Genomic DNA, 12,878 nt, shown 5'->3' with positions numbered 1-12,878 from the left:
AATTTACCAAAATCCCTTGGCAACTTTGGAGGAATTCTTGAAAGGTGACTTTCTATATCATTTTAACATTAATGAAATATTGTAAATGGTTTTTAAATCTTGATTTCTTAGCTCTTTCCCACCTCTAAAGTCTAATATTAAAGTAATCTTTAAAAAAAATAGAGCCCAAGGAATAGACTCCACATAGTCAACAAATCTAGTTTTTAATTCTTGCTGTTTGTTGCCTCTGAAATATATTTAAACGTCAATTTAAAATACCTTTAATGTTAGTTAAAGGAATAACACCAATTGAAACACCTCATATACATATAAAATTACTAAATGATTCAAAATGGCACATTAAAAATGTGTAGCCTTTCATTGTGAAAAATGCCTAATTTTATAACAGCACCAGAGTCTGTATTCCTTTTATGAGAATTTTGTTACCATTTTTCATACACCATGATCATTAAGGATCCTTGGTAGTAGACAGACTTAAGGTAAGAAGATAATTAAATGACACACTTTCCCAGGTTCCTACTAGCTTTAAATTCTGTGATAGGAAAGAAATACTAGATATAAGTTGCCCCATTGTTGTTGATCATTCTTATTCCATCCTAATTCTGTATGATTTCATTATCATGAGCTGCCTAAAATTTTTTACTTAACTCCTTTCTCCAGTCACCTATACTTAGAGGTGTATGCTTTCTTTTAGGGTCTCACTCTTCTACACTGAATGGACCCATTGCCACAATGAAGAAAATGCCCTCACACTCTTAAATGAACATATACTCTAGTCAGTACCGGCTCTGGCTACTGTAGTTCTGAATTCTAAGTAGCTAAGAAAACCATTTATAGCTTAGCAGTTCTATGGAACAATGTAATGAAGAACATGATAACCACATTTTCCTGGTATAAAACATGTCGATGTTGAAAGATAGCATCTGTAACCAAACTTCACTGCAGCTTTCTGTCTTCTCTGTTATAACATGCTGTGTCCCTTCACCCTTCCATCCAGACCTATCTGTGTGGCTGCTGAAAGATCCATGGCTTCTCCTGTTTCTTCTTCTTTTGTTTCAGCTGCTTCACCGACTTTCTCACTCTCCATCTCTGTTTCAACCGTTTCTCCTGTCTCACCTTCAATGTGTTGGTCCTCTTCGTTAGTGTGAATTTTCCTGGCCATTTCCACCAGATGTTCCATGCTTTCAACTGTTCTTTCAGGTTGGAGCTTCTGCATGTTCCCAGGACCTTCCGCAGTTTTATGGAGTGAATCGGCCTTTACAGCTGTCTCCACACACCGACTTGAGTCCAACACTTCCGGTCCGCCATGCTCTCTGGGAATCGTCTCTCGAAGCTGGGGCTGCTCATCTTTCCCCAGCGTCTCCTGAAGTTGCTTTTTTCTCTCGGGTCCCACAGACTGACTTCCATCCGACACTTCCAGAGATGCATTCTCTTTGGGAACTGTTTCTACAAGTTGGGACTGCTCATCTTCTCCAACTGTTTCTTGAAGGTGCTGCGTCTCAGCTGTTTCCATAGGCTGACTGCCTTCCAACATCTCCGGAGATTCTGTCTCCTTGGGAACTGTCTCTGGGAGTTGGGACCGTTCACCCTTTCCTCCAGCTTCTTGAGATCCTGGCTCTCTGGCTGTTTCCAGAGGAACTCTCTCAGCTGTTCCTAGAGGCGTCATCTCTCCGGCAGATTGTGGATCCTCAGTACCTTCCACTGCTCCAGGACAGTCCCTCTCTCCCGCTGTTATCAAAGGCTGATTCTCGGCTTCCGCTCCTAAAGCTGACCAGTGCATTTTCTTGGCAAAACTCTATTAGTCTTTGCCCTGCTTCATTCCGCATTCTAGGGCCAAATTTGCCTGTTACTCCAGGTGTTTCTTGACTTCCTACTTTTGCATTCCAGTCCCCTATAATGAAAAGGACATCTTTTTTGGGTGTTAGTTCTAAAAGGTCTTGTAGGTCTTCATAGAACTGTTCAACTTCAGTTTCTTCAGCATTACTGGTTGGGGCATACTCTTGGATAACTGTGACACTGAATGGTTTGCCTTGGAGACGAACAGAGATCATTCTGTCATTTTTGAGATTGCATCCAAGTACTGCATTTCGGACTCTTTTTCTGCTTTATTGACTATGCCAAAGCCTTTGACTGTGTGGATCACAATCAACTGTGGAAAATTCTGAAAGAGATGAGAATACCAGACCGCCTAACCTGCCTCTTGAGAAATCTGTATGCAGGTCAGGAAGCAACAGTTAGAACTGGACATGGAACAACAGACTGGTTCCAAATAGGAAAAGGAGTACGTCAAGGCTGTATATTGTCACCCTGCTTATTTAACTTACATGCAGAGTACATCATGAGAAACGCTGGACTGGAAGAAACACAAGCTGGAATCAAGAGTGCCGGGAGAAATATCGATCACCTCAGATATGCAGATGACACCACCCTTATGGCAGAAAGTGAAGAGAAGCTAAAAAGCCTCTTGATGAAAGTGAAAGAGGAGAGTGAAAAAGTTGGCTTAAAGGTCAACTTTCAGAAAACGAAGATCATGGCATCCGGTCCCATCACTTCATGGCAAACAGATGGGGAAACAGTGGAAACAGTGTCAAACTTTGCTTTTTGGGGCTCCAAAATCACTGCAGATGGTGATTGCAGCCATGAAATTAAAAGACACTTACTCCTTGGAAGAAAAGTTATGACCAACCTAGATAGCATATTCAAAAGCAGAGACATTACTTTGCCAACTAAGGTCCGTCTAGTCAAGGCTATGGTTTTTCCAGTAGTCATGTATGGATGTGAGAGTTGGACTGTGAAGAAGGCTGAATGCCGAAGAATTGATGCTTTTGAACTGTGGTGTTGGAGAAGACTCTTGAGAGTCCCTTGGACTGCAAGGAGACCCAACCAGTCCATTCTGAAAGAGATCAACCCTGGATTTCTTTGGAAGGAATGATGCTAAAGCCAAAGCTCCAGTACTTTGACCACCTCATGTGAAGAGTTGACTCATCGGAAAAGGCTCTGATGCTGGGAGGGATTGGGGGCAGGAGGCGATGGGGACGACCGAGGATGAGATGGCTGGATGGCATCACGGACTCAATGGACATGAGTCTGAGTGAACTCCAGGAGATGGTGATGGACAGGGAGGCCTGGCGTGCTGCGATTCATGGGGTCGCAAAGAGTCGGACAAGACTGAGCGACCGAACTGAACTGAACTGGGCAGTCTTTGCTCTTTGATTTAATAGCAAAATATAAACTTTCTGTTAATAAACGTGTGTAGTTAAATTTATTTAAATTCATTAATAGGTGGCAATGTGATTATTCTGTGGTTGCCAGTGGCCAGGGGTGAGAGGTAGAGGTAGAACTTGATTGAGAAGGGACATCCAGAACTTTTTAGGGTAACAGAAATTGATTGTCTTTTGATTGCGGTCATTGCATGTGTATATACATGTGTCAAAATTCATCAAACCAATCTAAATGGGTGTTTTATTGTTTGTATACTGTACCTCAGTAGAGCTATGTTTTTTAATTTCAGTGTTTTTATAGGCCTTATTATTTTAATAGTTATCCCCTTTAAATTAATTTAATAACTGAATTTGGCATTTATTATTTTTATTATTTGTTAATTTTTAAATTTGATATTAAATAATTTAATACAGTTTAGTTTAACTTAGACAATATCAGTAACAGCAATGGAAATGAAATGGTAGGGGACATGCTATTTTTATACACATATAAAGAACCAAAATTATGACTCTGACTTAGACACAGTGCTGGGCTCTTAGGGTATAAATCGAGATAGACATGGTCCCTGATCTCAAGCAGTAGCTTACTGTCTAAGGAGGGGCACATCCATAGAGAAAGATAATTTTGCCTTTAAAAAGTTAAATATTTTTGAATAATTAAAATATGCATTTAGTTTTTAAACATTTGTACTGAATGTTTGTACTAAACATTTGTACTATCTATCAAATATCTATTGATGGATATTAAAAGTGTCCCTCCCTTCCCTGTCTCTCAGTCTCATAATTCTCCTCCTTGAAAGCAACTATCACGAAACAGAGATTACTTTATTCATATACACACATGTTTGTATATAGTATAGATACGATAGCTTTATATATATTAGCTTTACTTTCTCTTTTTTCTAGTTCTTCTCCTTGTTGTTTGTCTTTTAACTGAACAGTCTACTCTGGAGATAATTCCACAACAAACAAATCAAATAGGTAGTTTTCAATACAAGAAGTGATGACAAATTGAAATTATAATGGGGGTAATCACAGTTCAGGCATACCAAAATAGAGTGAGATGGCCATGGAGGATCTGGTCTCAGACACCTCTTTGTACCACTGAGAACTGGAACTTTCTTTGAACTGTAGCAGGGCCAAGGACACCACTAGCTGTATTCAGAACACCTGCCACCTGCCACCTTATGATCTCAAGTTCTGTCCTTGTAACTGTACAACCATTTCAACCCCAAGAAATCCTTACTTAGCATGCACCCTTACTTTTTGCCAGCTCCAATTACAACTCTTGATAAACAATTCATGTAACTAACTGTAACCTTGCAGCTTTTGCCTTTATAAGCCCCCCTCATTTTTCAGTCCGTTGGAACACACTTCAAGTGCTTCTTAAATTTGTGTTTCCTGGGCTGCAATCCTAACAAACCACAAATAAACACCCTTTCATTTCAATCAGTTCTCTGTTTCTCAAATTCTGGTTAACAGAAGATGAAAATAATGGTAGAGGAATGAGAAGAATTCCATGGGTGTACAAATTACTGGCTAACTAGGTAAAGGTTTCTGGAGGATTGATAAGGCTGCTTCATCTTCTTTATGCGTATTCCAAGATAAAAACACTTGAACTAATTAGTAAAATTAACTCTCTAGTGGTAGACTGTGTGCAACTGTGTGACACTCTCCCAAATTCTGATAGCTGTTTGGAGGGAACAAAAACAGTATGTGAAGGTCAAAGATAGAGAAACGGTGTGGTATAGAAAGTAAGCCTAGAGAGAGGCACACCTAAGAGCTAGAAGCCCAGAGGTGCAGGGAAGTCTAGAGTTATAGATGGTGTTTAGGATTAAAAGAAGCTTGTCTGTAGTTCTAACTAGGATTGCCAGATTTAGTGAAGAAAAATGCAGAGCATCCAGTTAGATTTCCAGTTGAGATAAACAATGTTTCAGTATAATTATGTCCCAGATCCAAACTTAACAGTATTTTATATGACAAACTACATAAATGAGTCAAGCTGACCACTTGTCACCATGCACTTAAAAAAGAAAATGGGGAAATAAACATTTTTAATGGGAAGAGTATACAAAGAAGGAAATATGGGGAGCTAAGGTAAGATCCTTAGGGAGCTTATGATCCTTAAGGAGCTTTTGTCAGAAAGTAAAGAAGAACTAAAGAGCCTCTTGATGAAAATGAAAGAGGAGAGTGAAAAAGTTGGCTTAAATCTCAACATTCAGAAAACGAAGATCATGGCATCTGGTCCCATCTCTTCATGGCAAATAGATGGGGAAACAGTGGCTGACTTTATTATTTTGGGCTCCAAAATCAATGCAGATGGTGACTGCAGCCATGAAATTAAAAGACGCTTACTCCTTGGAAGGAAAGTTATGACCAACCTAGATAGCATATTTAAAAGCAGAGACATTACTTTGTCAACAAAGGTCTGTCTAGTCAAGGCTATGGTTTTTCCAGTAGTCATGTATGGATGTGAGAGTTGGACTATAAAGAGGGCTGAGCGCCAAAGAATTGATGCTTTTGAACTGTGGTGCTAGAGAAGACTCTTGAAGAGTCCCTTGGACTGCAAAGAGATCCAACAGTCCATCCTAAAGGAGATCAGTCCTGGGTGTTCATTGATAGAACTGATTTTGAAGCTGAAACTCCAGTACTTTGGCCACCTGATGTGAAGAGCTGACTCATTTGAAAAGACCCTGATGCTGGGAAAGATTGAGGGCAGAGGAGAAGGGGACGACAGAGGATGAGATGATTGGATGGCATCACCGATTCAATGGACATGGGTTTGGGTGGACTCTGGGAGTTGGTGATGGACAGGGAGGGCTGGCTGGAGTTCATGGAGTCACAAAGAGTCGGACACAACTGAGTGACTGAACTGAACTTAACTGAAGGCAAGATTTGGTTGTTGAATTTAGGGCTGGGGGTCCCAGGCCAAGGAGACAACTCTGATGGTCTGGGCTGGCAGGGCTGTGGCTTAGGTCTAACTCAAAAGGTCAGGACAGAAAAAAGCCTTCATGTTCAGGGCTAAGGAGGCAGTTCTTTTGGTCGGGGTCACTAAGGACAGGGCCAATGAGATGGTTCCTATAGCCAGGAAAATGAGTAAATAAGTCAATATGTTGAGAATAATGTGAGCCAGGTTTCTGACTATTGAAGAAGATAGAAATATAGGAAGCAGGAAAGACTAGAACAAACTATGTGATGCTGGGCTAGAATTAGAAGTAGAGATGTGAGCCTACTTGGTGTATGTGTGTGTGTATAATATTAACCATTATAAGTAGAGAGAGAGAGAAGGTATGTGTGTGTTATATGTAATTATATACTAGTAAAAGGGCTTTCTTATTTAAAACAAAAACTGCTTTAAAATGTTTGCTGATTTCAATGGTGTAAGTATTCCCACCATAGCTGATTTCAAACTGCCATTAGTTTAACAGTATTCCAGAATATTTAATTGTAGGCTTTTGCAAACCCTTGGAAGTTGATTCCAGATCAACCTTTCAGAGTGCACATAATATGTATCTTTGTGTGTGTGTGTGTTTGCATGTGTATGTGCGTGTGTGTGTGTAATCATACATTATTTTCCAGTGGGTGTCCTATTTCCTAGTCCTAGAGAAAGGATGTACAAGAATGACACTCTAACAGCCATAAGCCCACCTAGCATCTACATTTTGACTTCCAAATACCATTCTTCATTCAAAAAAGAAGAAACATATATGGAGAAATAGCTGATCCCATGACTGGGGTAGTAAAATATGTTATTTGTTCCTTACTAAAAGAATTGGTCAAAGAATGAGAAGGTAGTAAGCTAAATATTGACCCTCATCCATATCAGGTTCTAATCCTGGGACCCATAAATGTTACTCTACATGGAAAAGGGTCTTTGCAGATGTGATGAAGTTAATTAAGGATCTTGAGGCAGGGAAATTCTCTTGGGTTATCCAGGTCAACTCTAAATACAGTCACAATTGTCCTTTTAAGGAAGCTCTGAAGAAGAGCATGGAGGGAAGATGACAAAGCAGGAGGGACAGATTGGAGTGGTATAACGACAAGGCAAGAATATCAGCAGCCACCAGACGCTGGAAGAGATAAATAAAAGATTCTCCCCTGGAGCCTCCAGCCTGATCTCTCCCTGTCCAGTGGACTTGCCATTCTTGTCAAAATCATTTGACCACATAGATAGGTAGATAGATAGATAGATAGATAGATAGATAGATGCAAGGTTATTTTTTCTGGGCTTTCTATTCTTTCCCATTGAATTATATGTCTGTCTTTACATCAATACCACACTGTTTTGATTATTGTATCTTTGGATTAAGCTTTGAAACCAGGAGGAGCTTCCCAGATGGAGCTAGCTGCAAATGACCTGCCTGCCAATGCAGGAGACTTAAGAGACTCAGGTTCACACTCTGAGTCAGGAAGATCCCTGGGAGGAGAGCAACCTAATCCAGTATTCTTGCCTGAAGAATCCCATGGACAGAGGAGCCTGGCAAGCTACAGTCCATAGGGTTGCAAAGAGTTGAACACAGCTGATCTATGGAGCACAGACACAAGGGCAATTAATGGAATAGTTCACAATTTGTACTCTGTTGTAGCTAATCCATTATTGTTATTTAGTTGCTAAGCTGACTTGAAATTAGGAACTGTGAGAATTACAGCTTTGTCCTTTTTCAATATTATTTTTGCTGTTAGAGATCCCTTGAGATACTATATGAATTTCAGGCTGATTTTTTTTCTATAAAAATACAAACTTTTAGAAATATTTTTCTATGGAAAGAAATGGTATACTTTTTTTTTTTTTTCCTCCTCCAAACCACACAGTTTGCGGGATCTTAGTTCCCTAGCCAGAAATAGAATCCAGGCCACAGCAGTAAACACACTGAGTCCTAACCACCAAACTTCCAGAGAAATCCTTGGTACACATTTTTAAAATTCAAGATTCTCCTTAGAAAGCTTGTGACTAGCCACGGAGATGAAATTAGGGAACCTTTGGAGACATACCTTAATGTCTGTACAGAGGAATCAAAACTCCTAAGACAGTATTTTATGATATCTCCAGTCCTTGTTTCTACCCATAAGAGATCAGACTCTGTAACCCTCCTGGTCCTCTTTTCCCAAAGTTATTGCATCAGAAAAGAGAGCTTATCTGACCTTGGTTTATTTGTTCCAAAGACATTTAAAGAGTTATGTGGAGTTTAACATTTTTGATAGGATTGCTTTACCTTATTCATGGAGAAAAATATTCAACAAATACCATACAAACTGAGGAAAATTCTTAAAGTGATGGGAATACCAGACCACCTTACCTGTCTCTGAGAAACTCATATGAATGACAAGCAACAGTTAAAACCAGACGAGGGACAACGGACTGGTTCAAAACTGGAAAAGGAGTACTTTAAAACTATATTGTCACCATGCTTACTTAACTTATATGCAGAGTGGTTGTTGTTCAGTCGCTCAGTCTTGTCTGAGTCTTTGTCACCCCGTAGACTGCAGCACGCCAGGCTTCCCTGTCCTTTACAATCTCCTGGAGCCTGCTCAAACTCATGTCCATTGAGTTGGTGATGCTATCCAACCATCCTCCTGCCCTCAATCTTTCCCAGCATCAGAGTCTTTTCAAATGAGTCAGCTCTTCACATCAGGTGGCCAAAGTGTTGGAATTCAGCTTCAACATCAGTCCTTCCAATGAACACGCAGGACTAACCTCATTTAGGATGGACTAGTTGGATCTCCTTGCAGTCCAAGGGACTCTCAAGAGTCTTCTCCAACACCACAGTTCAAAAGCATCAATTCTTCAGCACTCAGCTTTCTTCACAGTCCAATTCTCACATCCATACATGACCACCGGAAAAACCATAGCCTTGACTAGATGGACCTTTGTTGGCAAAGTAATGTCTCTGCTTTTGAATATGCTATACTACCACACAATTGCACTCATCTCACATGCTAGTAAAGTAATGCTCAAAATTCTCCAAGCCAGGCTTCAGCAATACGTGAACCGTGAAATTCCTGATGTTTGAGCTGGGTTTAGAAGAGGCAGAGGAACCAGAGATCAAATTGCCAACATCCACTGGATCATGGAAAAAGCAAGAGAGTTCCAGAAAAACATCTATTTCTGCTTTATTGACTATGCCAAAGCCTTTGACTGTGTGGATCACAATCAACTGTGGAAAATTCTGAAAGAGATGGGAACACCAGACCACCTGACCTACCTCTTGAGAAATCTGTATGCAGGTCAGGAAGCAACAGTTAGAACTGGACATGGAACAACAGACTGGTTCCAAATAGGAAAAGGAGTACGTCAAGGCTGTATATTGTCACCCTGCTTATTTAACTTATATGCAGAGTACATCATGACAAATGCTGGACTGGAAGAAACACAAGCTGGAATCAAGATTGCCGGGAGAAATATCAATCATCTCAGATATGCAGATGGCACCACCCTTATGGCAGAAAGTGAAGAGGAGCTAAAAGGCCTCTTGATGAAAGTGAAAGAGGAGAGTGAAAAAGTTGGCTTAAAGGTCAACTTTCAGAAAACGAAGATCATGGCATCTGGTCCCATCACTTCATGGGAAATAGATGGGGAAACAGTGGAAACAGTGTCAGACTTTACTTTTTTGGGCTCCAAAATCACTGCAGATGGTGACTGCAGCCATGAAATTAAAAGATGCTTACTCCTTGGAAGAAAAGTTATGACCAACCTAGATAGCATATTCAAAAGCAGAGACATTACTTTGCCAACAAAGGTCCGTCTAGTCAAGGCTATGGTTTTTCCTGTGGTCATGGATGGGTGTGAGAGTTGGACAGTGAAGAAGGCTGAGCGCCGAAGAATTGATGCTTTTGAACTGTGGTGTTGGAGAAGACTCTTGAGAGTCCCTTGGATTGCAAGGAGATCCAACCAGTCCATTCTGAAGGAGATCAACCCTGGTATCTCTTTGGAGGGAATGATGCTGAAGCTGAAACTCAGCTTTGGCCACCATGCGAAGAGTTGACTCATTGGAAAAGACTCTGATGCTGGGAGGGATTGGGGGCAGGAGGAGAAGGGGACGACCGAGGATGGGATGGCTGGATGGCGTCACCGATTCAATGGACATGAGTCTGAGTGAACTCCGGGAGATGGTGATGGACAGGGAGGCCTGGCGTGCTGCGGTTCATAGGGTGCAAAGCGTCGGACAGGACTGAGCAACTGAACTGAAATGAGGGCTTGTTTGTCCTTAATCTTGTCTCAGGTGATCTGTCTCCTAGTCTTGATGAGTCTGCTAGTCTCTGATCCCTTTAACCCTGCCTCAGGTGATTCCTTGCCTGTTTCTCCTTTGATTATTCTAATCTGCCTTTGGCAACTATTCTGATCTGCCCTTTGGAACTCAAGGAAGGTCATGGAGGTTGGAGTCTTGCCTACAAAAATGGGGACAGAAAAGCCTCCATGCCTGGGAGCCCCATAGAGCCCTGCTCAGTTTCAGAGTTATTTCATTAATTTTAATCTGCCAATACCCAGTAATGTAATAATAATCATTGGCAATTATATAAAAGTGTTCTTCAAAGTTTATATATATTAATGCATTTGATCCTCAGGCAACCATATGATGCTATTTCTTTCATTATTCCTTTTTTAAAAATCTGAGACACAAAGACATTTAGTAAGTGCAGATCCACAATTTGTATGCTTATTTTAAAAATATGCATTACTTTTTATTTTTTCTGGTCTTACAGGAGGGTTATGTTGAAGATTTGCTTTCAAATGTATTGTTCAAAGAAATAAATCACAGATCATTTTATACTTCTGGGTGATACTGTGTCATTAAAGATGTTGTGACTGTATGTTATTGTTGTTCAGTCACTAAGTCCTATCCGACTATTTGCGACTCCATGGACTGCAGCACACCAGGCTTCCCTGTCCTTCACTATCTCCCTGAATTTGCTCAAACTCATGTCCATTGAGTCAGTGATGCCATCTAACCATTTCATCCTCTGTTGCCTGCTACTTCTCTTGCCCACAATCTTTCCCGGCATCAAGGTCTTCTCCAGTGAGTCAGCTCTTTGCAGCAGGTGGCCAAAATATTGGAGCTTCAGCTTCAGCATCAGTCCTTCCTTCAGGACTGATTTCCTTTAGGATGGACTGGTTTGATCTCCTTGGTATCCAAGGGACTCAAAAGAGTCTTCTGCAGCACCACAGATCAAAAGCATCAATTCTTCAACACTCAGACTTCTTTATGTTCCAACTCTCACATCCATACAGGATTACTAGAAAAACCATACCTTTGGCTATAAGGGCCTTTTGTCAGCAAAGTAATGTCTCTGCTTTTCAATACGCTTTCTAGGTTTGTCAGCTTTTCTTCCAAGAAGCAAGCGTCTTTTAATTTCATGCCTGCAATCACCGTCTGCAGTGATTTTGGAGCCCAAGAAAATAACTTCTGTCACTGTTTCCACTTTACCCCCATCTATTTGCCATGAAGTGACTCTTTATTGCCAAATTTAGACTCAAATTGAAGAAAGCAGGGAAAACTGCTAGACCAATCAGGTATGACCTAAATCAAATCCCTTACTATTATACAGTGGAAGTGACAAATAGATTCAAGGAATTAGAGCTGATAGAGTGCCTGAAGAATTATGGATGGAGGTTCATGACATTGTACAGAAGGCAATGATCAAGATCATCCCCAAGAAAAAGAAACGCAAAAAGTCAAAATGGCTGTCTGAGGAGGCCTTACAAATAGCTGTGAGAAGAAGAGAAGCAAAAGGCAAAGGAGAAAAGGAAAGATATACCCATGTGAATGCAGAGTTCCAAAGAATAACAAAGAGAGATAAGAAAGCCTTCCTCAGTAATCAATGCAAAGAAATAAAGGAAAACAATAGAATGGGAAAGACTAGAGATCTCTTCAAGAAAATTGGAGATACCAAGGGAACATTTCTTGCAAAAATGAGCTCAATAAAGGACTGAAATGGTATGGACCTAACAGAAGCAGAAGATATTAAGAAGAGGTGGAAAATACACATAAGAACTGCACAAAAGAGATCTTTATGACCCAGATAATCACAATGGTGGGATCACTCACCTAGGGCCAGACATCCTGGAATGTGAAGTCAAGTGGGCCTTAGGAAGCATCTGTCACTGTTTCCACTTTACCCCCATCTAGTGGAGGTGATGGAATTCCAGTTGAGCTATTTCAAATCCTAAAAGGTGATGCTGTGAAAGTGCTGCACACAATATGTCAGCAAATTTGGAAAACTCAACAGTAGCCATATGACTGGAAAATGTCAGTTTTCATTCCAACCCCAAAGAAAGGCAATGCCAAAGAATGTTTAAACCACCACACAATTGCATTCCTCTCACTAGCAAAGTACTGCTCAAAATTCTCCAAGCCAGGCTTCAAAAGTATGTGAACTGTGAACTTCCACATGTTCAAGCTGGTTTTAGAAAAGGAAGAGGAACCAGAGATCAAGTTGCCAACATCTGTTGGACCATTGAAAAAGTGAGAGAGTTCCAGAAAAACATCTATTTCTGCTTTATTGACTATGCCAAAGCCTTTGATTGTGTGGATCACAACAAACTGTGGAAAATTCTGAAAGAGATGGGAATACCAGACCACCTGACCTTCCTGCTGAGAAATCTGTATGCAGGTCAAGAAGCAACAGTTAGAACTGAACATGGCACCACAGACGGGTTCC

The 12,878-nt window shown here is 40.6% G+C and overlaps 1 pseudogene; it reads right to left on the bottom strand.

Moving 5' to 3' along the window:
- Nucleotides 1-961: 961 nt before the first annotated feature.
- On the bottom strand, nt 962-1,780 carry LOC138432952 (glutamate-rich protein 5 pseudogene; annotated as a pseudogene).
- Between the last annotated feature and the right edge of the window lie 11,098 nt (nt 1,781-12,878).

Source organism: Ovis canadensis, chromosome 1, assembly GCF_042477335.2.
Source record: "Ovis canadensis isolate MfBH-ARS-UI-01 breed Bighorn chromosome 1, ARS-UI_OviCan_v2, whole genome shotgun sequence".
Taxonomy (NCBI): Eukaryota; Metazoa; Chordata; class Mammalia; order Artiodactyla; family Bovidae; genus Ovis; species Ovis canadensis.
The sequence above is the reverse complement of the archived record's forward strand: the minus strand, read 5'-3'. Positions and strand labels throughout refer to the sequence as shown.